The sequence below is a fragment of the Anguilla anguilla genome, chromosome 2, assembly GCF_013347855.1.
Source record: "Anguilla anguilla isolate fAngAng1 chromosome 2, fAngAng1.pri, whole genome shotgun sequence".
Classification (NCBI taxonomy): Eukaryota; Metazoa; Chordata; class Actinopteri; order Anguilliformes; family Anguillidae; genus Anguilla; species Anguilla anguilla.
In genome coordinates, this window is record NC_049202.1 from 72,392,905 (window position 1) to 72,406,855 (window position 13,951).

General features: G+C 43.5%; 1 protein-coding gene and 1 long non-coding RNA gene across 2 annotated transcripts in view; one reads left to right on the plus strand and one right to left on the minus strand.

Annotated features, from left to right (window-relative positions):
* Nucleotides 1-13,951, minus strand: part of LOC118219585 (scavenger receptor cysteine-rich type 1 protein M130-like) — an 80,778-nt gene that overhangs the window by 17,084 nt on the left and 49,743 nt on the right. The gene's annotated exons all lie outside the window — the stretch shown is intronic.
* On the plus strand, nt 8,329-12,451 carry LOC118219679. Its single transcript, XR_004763815.1, has 3 exons — nt 8,329-9,475; nt 9,742-9,790; nt 12,289-12,451. It is a non-coding gene; the product is annotated as an uncharacterized LOC118219679 (long non-coding RNA).

The window sequence follows — 13,951 nt, forward strand, 5'->3', positions numbered from 1 at the left end:
TAAAATATTTTGCATTTGCAGCCGTAAGCAGTGGTGGAGAATATTATCTGTTCAGAGTGTGTTATTTGAAAAGAATTACACAGGAAGTCTGACTCTGGATCAATGTTGCTTCAGTCCTGCTTTTGAAGTTGAGGTTTGAGCAGGTGTTACCACTGATGCGCTAACATGTGCCAAGTTTTTTTTTTCTTTTCTTTTTAAAGTTGCTGCAATAAGTTTCATGAGATGAGAGCGTTTTAATAAGTGCAATATATTATTAATGTGCTGCCATAAAGGCATCAAATGTATCACTGATGAGAGTACGTCACATTTCCTTTGTGTCTTCCGCTATAACGCACTAAAGACGGAAGAGTTCTTATAAAAATACACTAATAAAAAGCAACTTGCAACTACAAAAAGTGAAAATATTAATTAGGCCAACTTATGATATAAATTTCACGCAAAAATCAGGTATTTCTGGGAACGCCAACTAATACCTGGACTGTTTCATGACTATCAGGCGCCAAATTACATAGACACGGAAACGATAAAAACAATATTTGAAAAAGATCTTTATATTCACATATATTTATATTTACTAAAACACAAACATGATCAAACAAAAAACTTTATCTTGGCTGGATTATTCAAATATCATGTTTTATACATCAGTGAATCACATACAGAAACATTTCCTAAATAATTAATAATAAAATTAGTTTAATGAAAGCTTCATGAATGATGCAGAGAAATACTACAGCAAACTCTGGTGTTTAGAGATGGCCTGGAGCCCTGCCCGGCCTGGAGAGCTGCCCCTCTGACCCCTTGGCCCTGACCCCCAGTCTCTGAGCCCTGACTGGGTGTGGAGAAGCTGGAGAGGAGGATAAAGCTGGTACTCACTGACTGTGGAGAGCAGGAGCAGGGAGGAGAGAGAGAGAAAGAACAGACATCTCTCCATCTTCAGCGCAAACAAACCAAACCTTCCTCAGAGCAGAGTGGATGCTCACACCTTCACCTCTGAGCTCTCAGAGAGACTGAGCCCTGTGCACACAAGCAGCCCCCATCTGAGAGAGAACACTCTTTCCCCCCCACCAATCACAATCACTGCTGCCTTATAAGAGCACTGCAGGAACACTTCAAACAGCCACAGTGACAAATCAGCGCACGCCATTTACATTTTCTCCATATATTCCAACTCTGCGTCACTGCAGGCTGTCAGGACTCCTCCCACCAGAAGACCCCGCCCCAGTGACACACTGCGCTGACAGACATAGAAGAAGAAAGCGGCTCGTTTCTAAAAAGGATGGAGTTTTCAGTGCAGTGTTTGGCTGCGCAGTCTGAAACCCAGTGCAGTCTTGGGCCTTTAGGAAAGACAAAAACCTGGCGAGAGAGAAATGGGGGGTGGACCATTGGAAAGAACTGATCATTTAGTCCACCCCCCAGAGAGACACCCATCCATCACACATCTACCATGTACAGTTGAAACAGCAAAGATTTTGATTTTGATTTGGACTTTCGAAAATTGATCATAACTGTTATTGTGTTGTTTTATTTTCAGATTTTAATGTTTTTGTATGAGGCCTGTTCAGGTGATGATCTTTCAATGTGTAAGAATTTTAAAAAACCAATAAAAGACAAAGTGCAGTCTGAAACCCTATGCAGCAAAGCCCTGATGCATTTTGTTTAAAAAATGATAATATTCCTGATACATTTTCAGTGTAAATGCAAATTACATTACATTTACATTACAGGCATTTAGCAGACGCTCTTATCCAGAGCGACGTACAACAAGTGCATCAGTTCAAGGTGCAGAGGTGCAGAAAAACACACTAGAGTGAAGTAAAGATCGTAGTGCCAGAAGTGACCACATAGATCAGGACTCCAACCCTGTAGGGTAACCTGTTCAGCAAACAAACACACAATCCTGCCAAGTACAAAACTAGCACTGAAATCACATTTGCCTAATCAGAATCAGACAAAACAATCCTGCCAAATACAAAACTAACGTGATCGCATTAGCCTAACTAGGTACATTGAGCTAAACTAAGGGCTAGGGAGGGGTGGGGAGAGGTGCAGCCTGAAGAGATGAGTCTTTAGTCTGCACTTGAAGGTAGTCAGATTCTCTGCTGTTCTGACCGCCAAGGTCATTCCACCAGCGAGGGGCCAGGACAGACAGCAGACGCGAATGGGAAGTACAGATACGAAGAGGGGGAGGTGCCAAGCGTCCAGAGGTGGCAGAACGGAGAGGTCTGGCTGGTGTCAAGGGTCTGATGATTCTCTGGATGTATCCTGGTGCTGACCCCTTAGCTGCCTGGTATGCAAGCACCAAAGTCTTAAATTTGATGCGAGCCATAACAGGCAGCCAGTGGAGGTCAGTGAGCAGGGGGGTGACATGGGAATGCCTGGGGAGGTTGTAGACCAGACAAGCTGCAGCATTCTGGATGAGCTGCAGGGGTCTGATGGCGGATGCTGGCAGACCAGCCAGCAGCGAGTTGCAGTAGTCCAGGCGGGACAGGACCATTGCTTGAACCAGGAGCTGGGTTGCGTAGGTGGTGAGGAAGGGGCGGATTCTCCGGATGTTGTACAGGAAGAACCTGCACGTTCGACTCACCGCCGTGATGTTCTGGGAGAGGGACTGTCTGTTGTCCATCACCACTCCAAGGTTTTTTGCGGTGGGTGATGATGACACCACGGTGTCCCCTAGGGAAATAGAAAAGTCAAGGAGGTTAGAGGATGGAGCAGGGATGAAGATCATCTCTGTATTACCTGGGTTCAGCTTAAGATGGTGGTTATCCATCCAGCTCTGGAAGTCCCTCAGGCGAGCAGAGATGCGAGCGGAGACCTGTGTGTCAGAGGGGGGGAAGGAGAGAAAGAGTTGGGTGTCATCGGCATAACAATGATAAGACAGACCATGGGCAGAGATTACAGGACCAAGAGATTGGGTGTACAGGGAGAACAGGAGGGGACCAAGGACTGAGCCCTGGGGAACTCCTGTGGCAAGGGGGCGAGGTGCCGATACTGCACCGGCCCAGGCAACTTGGAAGGAGTGACCGGAGAGTTAGGACTCAATCCAGTCTAGTGCTGTGCCACAGACCCCCATAGCTGCCAGGGAGGACAGGAGGATGGGGTGGTCGACTGTGTCAAAGGCAGCAGAAAGGTCTAGGAGTATCAGGACGGTCGAACGGGAGGCTGCTTGTGCGGCGTGAAGCGACTCACTGACCGAGAGGAGTGCAGTCTCTGTCGAGTGGCCAGGTCTGAAGCCGGACTGGTGGGGGTCTAGGAGGTTGTTCAGCAAGAGAAAAGAGGAGAGTTAGTTAGAAGCAGCTCGTTCAATTGTTTTGGATAAAAAGGGGAGAAGAGAAGTAGGACGGTAGTTCTGGATGACGGAGGGATCCAGAGTGGGCTTCTTCAGCAGTGGGGTGATGTGGGCCAGCTTGAAGGAAGAGAGGAAACATCCAGAAGACAAGGAGGAGTTCACAAGGGAGGTGACAAACGGGAGGATGTCAGGTGTGATAGTCTGGAGGAGAGAGGAAGGGATAGGGTCAAGAGCACAGGTGGTAGGGCGGTGGGAGAGTAGGAGCTGGGAAACATCAGAGTCAGTGAGGGGAGAGAAAGTGGAGAAACAAGGGGAGGGAACAGAGAGGGGGGGAGTGGGGAAGGGTGGCGGTGGACATGAAGGAGCTGCAGATGTCTGCAATCTTCTCATCGAAGAAAACCGCAAAGTCATCTGCAGCGAGGGAGGACTGAGGTGGGGGAGGAGGAGTGCTGAGGTGAGAAGAGAAAATGGAGAACAGTTGATGAGGGTTAGAGGCAGATTTATGAATTTTTGTTTGATAATTCATTTTAGCAGAGGTTACAGCAATAGAAAATGCAGCTAGCAGAGACTGGTAGGCAGACAGGTCAGATTGAGCCATGGATTTCCTCCACTTCCTCTCCGCTGCACGTAGGCTGGCCCGGATGGTTCGGAGGGGGTCAAACATCCACGGACTGGGAGGGGACGAGCGTGCCGGCCTGGAGACTAGAGGACAGAGAGAGTCAAGTGCTGAGGAGAGCGAGGAAGACAGAGCGGAGGATGCAGAGTCAGTGGGAAGGTTGGAGAAGGATTCAAGAGGGGGGAGTGAGGCAGTGACACTAGAAGCGAGAGAGGAGGGAGAGAGGGAGCGGAGGTTACGGCGGACCATGACAGTAGGAGAGGATGGAGGGGAGGGAGGGAGGGGAGCAAGAGGGAGGGAGAAGGAAATGAAGTGGTGGTCAGACTGGTGCAGAGGGGTCACCATGGGATTGGAGGAGGAGCAATCCCTCAGGATGACCAGGTCTAGGAGGTGCATAAAGCAAGTAAAAGACATGAAAATAGGATGTAATAACACAGCGAAAGACTGAATTTTTGTGAAAATATGCATTTTTATTAAAGGTTTAAAAAGAATAATTATGACAATGATGGTCAAACAAAAAAGTAACAAGGTGGGCAACCCAGCAGACTGACCAACCTCTTGTTACGTCCTCTGCCTCTGCTGGTCTGGGTAGTGCAGGTGGAGGTAATTACCTAACTGCCTAATCGCTTGATTGCCTCCACCTGCCTGTGGCCCAATATAAGCCCAGTAGTATGAGGCAGGGGACAGTTTCTTTTGGGGCTTTTGTGTTTGTGGTTTGGGTAGAGAGTCTTTCTTTTGTGTGTGGTTTGTGGTTTGATTTGTGGTTTTGGGTTTGTAGTTTTGGGTTTGTAGTTTTTGTGAAGATCGTTTTGTTTGAACTTTGTGGGTTTTCCTTCGTTTAGTTTGTGATTTGTTTGTTATTCTAATAAATGTCTGGGTTTGTGTTTTTAAATCAGCTTTTTGATTGTGTTTTTGGGTAATTGGACTTGTTACGGCTTTTCGAGCCAGGCCGTAACACCTCTACACTCATTTTAACAGGAAAAATTAGGATTTTAGTTTTTCTATCCATGGAGAAATGTACGTTCTACAACAAGACATTTGTTAATAGTGCAACATTTAACAAAATATAAGACTTCTATGGGTTCATAGTGAAACATTTAACACACAAAGCCAGTGCTGTGTGTTAAAGTAATAAACTCGAAGATTTTCATTAAAATAAATGTCTGTTATGTCACTATCTATTGCCGAATTAGGTAACACAATGGCGATTGAGCCTATTATTATATTAATTTATATTATTATTATTATTATTTATGATTAAAGAACTGGGTGTCTGTGGCGACATTCCCGGGGAAAAAATCACAAGCGGCGCATAGTTAGTGACGCGTTTTCCATCACCCATCAGTGGTTGGTCCGCCAGAGAGGGTAGACGGAGCTAACGCAACAGGCTTGCTCTTCAACCCACTTGTGTGTGAGCGGCGTACTGTTTTTTCCGGTGTCTGCTAGCATTACAATAACAGAGAAAGGGGGGGTTATGGAACCCTAAAATGTTTTTGTGTAACATGAGAGGTCATATTATTTGTTGATGTAGATTTCGTATTACATTGGATGACAATGCAACGTTATTAAATTACATAGCCTAGCTATTTGCACAGCTAACGCTAGCTACCGGACCATGTCAAGAAAGGCAACATTAGTTCAGGCAAAGTTGCGCACAGTAGCCATCTCTCATATCAGGTAACGTTGCGTTAGCTAGCTAGCTAATGTAATTAACACAATCTAATGTCAGCTAACAATTAGAAAAAACGCTAGCTAATGCTACCGACTGGTACCGACCTCGCAAAACGTCTCTCGAATGCAATGCTACCTTGTTGCAACGTTGCAATGTAGCTAACTAAAGGTCAGTTTAGATTAATGATTCGCAACGAGACTGGATGCAACTTGCAAAATTCCAAGACGTCTGATTGTAAATGTTCTAACTGCACTTGGCGATTTGACAAGACAGGCAACGGCTTCAGACGCTCTGCAACTAACCAGTTCACACCGCAGCAGTTTTCTCTGCAACATTCTAAAACCGTTTTGTCTAGTTGCGAATCATTGATCTGAATTGGCCTTAACGTTACCGTTATTTACATTTCCATCAAGTTCATCAATATATTATAGGCTAATGATCGGAATAAAGCCGTCTTTACACAGAGCATTAACGCGGGGTATAGGTGGTGCAGAGCTGGGACTGATTTCTGTATAAAGATGTCAAGTCAGAGAAAAGTAAGTAAAAGAATACAGCAGTATGGAATAGCGTTGTTATTATTTTATTACGCTTCCTCATATGTTCCTTCAGCCTTGCCCTTTTTTGGTGAAATCTCCTGTTTTTATTTTATTATTCTTTTTCTGATTGCTAATTTAACACCCAGCTCAGCTTTATTCTCAAACAGTTTAGCTAGCAAAACCAGAAACACCAGGGGTAACATTTTGCAAGGCAGTTGTTTCAAAAATATCACAGAACAATCATTCATGAGAAAGACTGTTTATTGTGCACGAAATACATAATTGCACGAGCCACAGCGAATACCGCAAATTCTTCTCTGCAGTGTAAAGATTTTCATACCGGGCAAAAGGTGGATAAAGAACGTCTGTAAAAATTGATCATCACTAATTCTACCCCAGGTCTGCTACAGCATTTAACCCAGCTCGGCAGTGTAAAGACAGCTTAAGTTAGCCTAATGTTAGACAATGAATGAGTATGTACATAACGTTACTTTTATAACAACCATTTTTTATTCAGTAAATAGTGTGATAGTTGGCGTGGCCCAGGTGCAAACTGACTGACGTCACACAGGCGACACTGGTTGGATCCGGTTGGATCTCTGGGAAGTGAGGTGCAAAAACACACCTGCAATTACTGCTTTTCGCCATTGGTACCGCCAAAGAGAACGAAACGGAAATCTTCGAGATTGTAACTTTAACAGTGAAATCTTACCAGCGGGTCTGTCCCAGGTGGAGCAGCAGTGGCAGACTGCGGGGGAGTGCTTTGTTTGGTGGGGGTACTGGGGACAGGCCTCAGGGCTGCAGGGTGGGTGGGTGATTTACCTGATGGTGCTGCACGATGATGGGCCGTTGGGTCCCTGTCGTCCACATCTTCAAATCCCTCATCCTCCACGTGCAGCTCTTCCTCCTGAGGAGTCCAAGCTGGTCCCGCAGCACTCAGACTGAGAACGCGGCCACTCCCCCGTTCAGCTCCCCAGCAGCGCACTGACGCACAGCACGCGCATTATTCCGCTCGCCGCACTGTTCATCATACCGTTGCATCTTTCCAATGAGTAACTCATTCATTAAGCATTGTGACGAAGCACGCAGATTGTTATCTGTCAAGTATCTGAGACCTCCTCTGAGTGAGTAATAGAGAATAGCGTACATTAAAAGCGGACTAATTGATTAAATCAGCTGAATTGGTAACGTCCGTCGGTACGATGCTTATGCTACAATAGCTTTTATATTTGCACCCAAAAATCCTACGTATGGAAAAATAAATATTTATAGCCACTTAGCAGACATTCTAAATACATCACATTTTTCTTTAAAATAAAATAAAGGTGGCTAACATTTAAGCTAATAACCGTTCCAGCTGAGTTATTGTCAAGGACAACTTCAATTCAACAAGCTAACTTGAGCAGTAGGCATTTTATACTCATTATCCTTCTTCACCACGACGGCAAACGTGAACTTTCACCATAAAGAATATTTGCTGAAATACTTACGGATCAGTGGACATCGATTACTTGTATCGTTGCAAAATACATAATGAAAAAATTCATAAAATTTTGACACTAGCATCTCGGAGCTGCACTCACAGCCTTCCCGGAAGTCCTGTTCAACTTTACCGCCGTCGAACAGTAACGGCGTCATTGGGTAAATACAAGCTGAGCACCGATTGGCCAGGCCAGTGAAAGACACAGGGCCAAGTGACTTGAAAGAATTGAGGAAATATTGGGTAGCGTTGCTTTGGAATACATCTTAATTCATTTCGGTGAGGCAAGATAGCCTATATAGTTTGTAGTACCGTAACTTGGCGTCATTTTTATATCAATAGTTTTAATGGCAGGCCTATATATTGGCAGTCTGAAGGAATGAGTTATAGGCCGTCTATGTCTTGTATGTGTGAGTAACTTGGCATTTTTGTACGTTGAAAACGTGTTGTTTTATGAGATATACATAGACGGCGCATTGGCCTTTGGGTCGTACGGCGACTTCGAGTCGTTTTTGTATTCTACCTGGAGTACAAAAAAAAAGTTTTATCTCCAGTTACTTAGAATCTCGATAGTTAGGCAATAATCGCTGCTAGACGCTCAAGAGAGGAGTGTGTATCAACGGTTTACATGAACTGAATTACTTACGTGGTGGAAAATAATTAATTGTCATGAGGAATTGCCACAGTTAATTTTTACCTGGCAAGCTGGTAATAAATGCATTGCTAGCTAACTTGAGTAGGATTGTAAGCATCAAATAACCTTGATTGTAAGAGACTAGCTTTGCTTGTTAGCTGCCTACCAATGTTTTCTTGCCTGTCGTGTTTTGATTTTGAACGAATTAAACTGAACATAACCACAATCATTTTAACCTGAAAAGCTGGCTAGAAAGTAATTACTGTATTATTAACTTTAGCTTAAACGTTTTTCATTAGAACAAGCTTGATTTCTTGTTATTTGCTTGCTAGCTAACATGAGTAGGATTGCAAGCATCATTTATCATTTATGAAGGCTAGCTTTGCTTCCCTCGCGAGCGCGCGATCAAAGCACAGAAACCACGCGAGCGTCTCTTACCCGCAGCTCCTCTGCAGAGGAGAGAGAAGCTTGTCACTCAAATGCAGATGAATGAGACGTACACGATAACCAGTACAACTTCCGGCTGCTGTGTTTACGTTCGGATACTCTACGATACTAGAGGGGGTTGAAGTCCCTCTGCAAGCTCCTCAGTGTCACAGTTAAATGTTTCACTTTGGCAGCTCTTCAGGTCAGGTTAGGTCATGTGGGCCTATCACAGTCATGCTGATTTCTCTCAGAAAGTACACCTGAGGCAACATATTCCGTGTGTAAATTATATTTCAGTTAATATTTCATACTTATTTAGGAGTTAGAGTTACAGCATCCACTTTGGGGGTTTCAGATATCTTCTTCAACACAAGATCTTTAAACAGTGTTTCGGAGAGGGAGCTGGTTGGTATCTGGGGGCCATTTTGTGGTTGATTATGAGACTTGTTGACCTCAAAATGCAACTAAACTCAAAGTGTGATCACTGGGATCTTCTTCCTCTCTCATCATCTTCCTCACTGTGTGGGGGTACCGCATGTGTCCCACCTTGTTTGAGAGGAAGGTTGCTGACATCTGCAATTCTTTCAAGATGGAGTCCTCAGACACATTAGGCAATCCTTTCCCCAGACAACCCTCCCCCTCTCCCCACTCCCCCAAATCACACAGACGAGACAAACAGCAGGAGGACTCGGTGACTCAAGCATGATGGCAGAGGAAAGGGAATATTCACACTGCATTTTGCTCCAGAGTTGAACCTCTCCGGGGTCAAACACCTATCATCTGGAGGCCTGGATGGGTGACCTCGCTCTTCTGAACCATGTATTAAATTAATATACACGGACAGTGTATTTGACCATAGTTTAATACCTCAGGCAATAATCTGCCCAAACACTGATTAATTGCTTTGACAGATTCCCCATTAGCTCCCTATTGCCATTTAGCTCATCTTTAACTATTGATAGCAAACTAGTCAGTGGAGTACGGGCACTTCCTCTGTGGACTGGTTCCACCTATGATGTTTTCACACTGGGAATCTTCTTATATCATTGTTTCAGTCTTTTTCTTTTTACCCCACTTGCTCTTAGTTTTGGCTGACAGTGAAACATGACCTCTGCTGACCTCATCTGGACACAGGTATGTACTGCATCAGCAGAGACAGGGCAGCCGACAGCAGGACATTACATACAGGCATAGAGACTTAAACTTAAAACTTAAACATTAAAACCAGGAGAGGCAAGTTTAAGGTTATTCATCCGTGCAGTTTATTTATTTAATAAATGGCCTCTCATTGCTCTCCTACATTCTGTTCTGTCTTGTGGGAGGGAGGGTATAGTTAACCAGCATGGTAAATGGACTGCATTTATATAGCGCTTTTATCCAAAGCGCTTTACAATTGATGCCTCTCATTCGCCAGAGCAGTTAGGGGTTAGGTGTCTTGCTCAAGGACACTTCGGCATGCCCAGGGAGGGGTTTGAACCAGCAACCCTCCGACTGCCAGACAATCAGTCTTACCTCCTGAGCTATATCGTTAAATGACAAAAGCCTCACATTAACACAGACAGTGGTGGTATGGTCATTGGCCACAGGTCTCTCTCTCACCTGGAGGTCCAGGTACCACAAACATCTGACCACCAACTCATCCTCTACATCTGAGTGATTGTATTTTTGTATTTGTATTTGTATTTATTTTTATTTTTCCATAGATTGCGTTGTTGCCGTTCTCGTTGTTAGTGTTAATCAGTTTAACCATCAGGGTCCAAGTTGAACTATGCGGTTGTTCCCTGTACTTGGACCAGTACTTCTCTCTAGGGGTTTCGTCATACTTGTTCCTGGTTATGGTTATACACTTTGTTGTACGTCGCTCTGGATAAGAGCGTCTGCCACATGCCTGTAATGTAATGTAATGAGTGATTGCACACATTTAATTCCCCACACGCTGATTCCCCAGGTTGTCACTGCAAAAGAGAACTCACCGAACTGTCTGATTAAATAAAGATTATTAGATTTTCAAAAGGGATAAGATGAGAACATCTGTATTATGGCATTGGGCCAATAGTGTATAGTGAAATTGGGACAGTTGGGGCAATATCCCTGTGACTGGGAATGGGAGATGCAGACAGGACGTGTTGGTGTTGTTAAGGTTTTGCATATTTTAACCACTAGGTGTCAGTAAAGATCCCAGTACAGTGAGCATGTGGAAATGATGGCCGTTGGGGCAAAACTAGGCTTCTGTTGGCAAGCTCAGTATTAAAGCAGGTCAAGAGAATTTGTCCCATGAAATGCTGCAAATAATGATCAGAATAAACAAGAGTAGCGCTGTCTTCTAGCTTTATTGGGCTGGAACGGCAGGAGTAGCGAGTCGAACCGGGCGAGCGCGCGTGGAACGTTGAGCACGGAATTGAATATAAACCGCCTGAGATGCCGGAGTGTTCAATGAGAGAATTAATTGAGGGGAACGACTATAAAATAAAACGGGGAAAGTACGATCTGTGAGGATAAAGAGATACGCCCAGGGGGATGGTACGGGGAGGGATTCTTAGAACGGCAATTAATTTAAATTTGGTTTAATTTTAAGAAACTTCGTTTTCCCCGGTGGTCTCCCACCCAAAGCCCACACTTTGTAATAAAATAAAAGGAAACGAGAGAGCAAAGTTCAATCAGTCTTTCAGCTTTATTTAAAAATATCTTATTGACACACAGCTGTTAAAAATACTGGTATTGCTTAAGAAGGCTAAGAAATACATTGTGAGCATTTTAGCAAAATATATTTCATTTTTATAAAATCTTGTCTATGAAAAGCAGTATAATTCTCCAAGATCTAGCATCAAAAAATATATATATAAAAAAGTAGTTAAAAAAATATTTTTTGTTAAAAAAAATTTAACTAATTTGAGAAGTAATGAAAGCAGTATGAAATAAGTAGTACTGAAATAGTTTTGAATAGTAACAAAGCAGCCAGTGGAGACTTACTGCCTTGTTCATCTTCTGCTCAGATGGAAAGATGAACAAACTCATCAGCTATGTGCAATAAAAGCATATTTAAAAATGTGATCTTGCAAATGAGCATGTTGGGATGCTGGATAAGTGCTGTCTGGCTACCCTTCCATGTGTCAATCAGAGAGCCAACACGGACAGCTCTGACCTGCACGTGATGAACACAGCAGTCAAAACTGAAAGGGTTTGATGTAAATACAAACAAATCTAAAGCAAAAGCTTACACAGGCTAAAGCACAGTTTTCATTTTTACATTCCAAAAATTTTGATGCATTCATTTCATATTGAAGTGGCCAGTACTGACTTGATGTAGTTTGAGCTGTACATCATCATTTTGGTCAGAAAAAGTAACTGTCTCATTGTGTCAGTGAATGCAAGCTATTGTTCTTAATGTATACAAGTACCAGCATTTCCAGTGTCCTAATTTATGAATGAGCTAAGGAGTCCACGGGAAATAATTTCGGGTGAATTATAAATTCATGAATAACTGATCTAGTGGGATATGGTTTTATGACGTTAAAACATTTTGCTTGAGATGTGTAGGATAAAGGAGTCCATGTAAGTTCTTCTATCCAAACTTGTGGGTGGACACTTCCAAAGTTAAAACTGTCAATCTCACAGTGCTCCTCCTCTTTCAGGAGGCTACTCCCCCACATCATCATAGTCCATCCCACTGGGAGCTGGAGGGGTTTCAGCCAGAACACTCTCCCCTACAGGGACGGATCAGGAGACAGACAGACACAGTCAGGGAAAGGCTCATTTTCACCAAATACCTGCTGTGATCTTGTAATTCTATACTGAAAGAAAAAGTTACAATCAAAATATTTTCATAGGGTCATGTCTACACTAAAATGTGTACTTTCAGAAAAGTTTGCAGGTGGAATGGAATGTGCATATTCTTCAATTGCCCATGAAGCAATCTGAATTCCAAGAACCAGTATATTAAATATAATGGGATGGATTGATGCATTCTTATTAAACCATAAAAGCTTGTAGTTATTCATGTTATACAGAGTGATTCACTTTGTACAGACTCACCCACTTGAATCCAGTCCAGAGTCAGGACATCATCATAATTCTCCTCTGTGTCTGTCACATGATCCCCTGTAACAAACCACACAGACAGGAAGTAGCCCATGGCAATGATTTTCACAAATTACACAGACGGGAAGTACAAATGACATAGTCAGGAAGTAACGATTTTCAACACAGGATAGTGTCTTAATCTATATAATTCATTAAATAGAATAATAAACATCATAATCTAAAATATAAATATTACATTAATAATGAATAAATCACATGATTGCAGCCAGAGACACAGAAAAGCACCTGAGCAGAACACAGTGAATTCAGTGACAGACATTGTGTTTCACTCCAACATTGTGTCTGTAAAGAGAAACTCAACCTGGAAAAGCGTCTGGGCCCGGCTGCATAGTGATGACATCATCATAGTGCTCTGGTGCATCTCCCTCCACCAGCTCCCCTTAAACAGACAGAGCAGCAGTGCTGGTTAAACTGGGCACACTGGTTATAGTGCTCATGATGGCTATATTGGTTTTGGTGGTTATAATGGTTACACTAATTATTGGGGCAACAACTTTAAAAGTAATTTCCGTGTCTAAGACTGGACAACAAAACAAGTCAACTGCAAGAAATGTTCTATGTAATGAAATAATTCCATTAATGCGCATGTTTTATTCATCTGAAAAAGGCCAAGGGAGATTGGAAATTTAACACAAAAAACTAAGTACAGCATATAATAATGAATGCAATTAAATGTATTCATGAGGAGAAAATATTGAATCATCCCACCAACCAATCAAAACACTCACCTGGCACACTGTCTGGACGCTTATCCGCTGGCATGACATCATCATAGTTCTCCGGTGTGTCCTCCATCACCAGGTCCCCTGAAAGCAAGGAGACTTCTGGGGACTTGTGGCTGAATCTCAAGACTGTCACACAGCAGGACAGTGGGGCCCTTCAGAGCAGCACTGAATAACACTTCAGCTAGCTGTGTTTGCACACTGCAGTCACGGCTGCCTGACGGTGTGGGGACAGTCTAACTGACCCCATATTTAAACCTTGGTATGTGGGTGCTGGGGAATCCACACCACTGAGTCCCACAGGAACCAACCTGACCCGGTGGTAACAGAGAGAGACAGAACACAGATAAGCGCAGCCCCACCTGCTGGAAGACGTCTGTAACTACCTAGAAATCTACGAGGCCAGAAGGGAACTATTTCAGTGCTCCTGAGGGGTAGAAGTAGCGGATTAACAGTCTATCCCCATGTACCC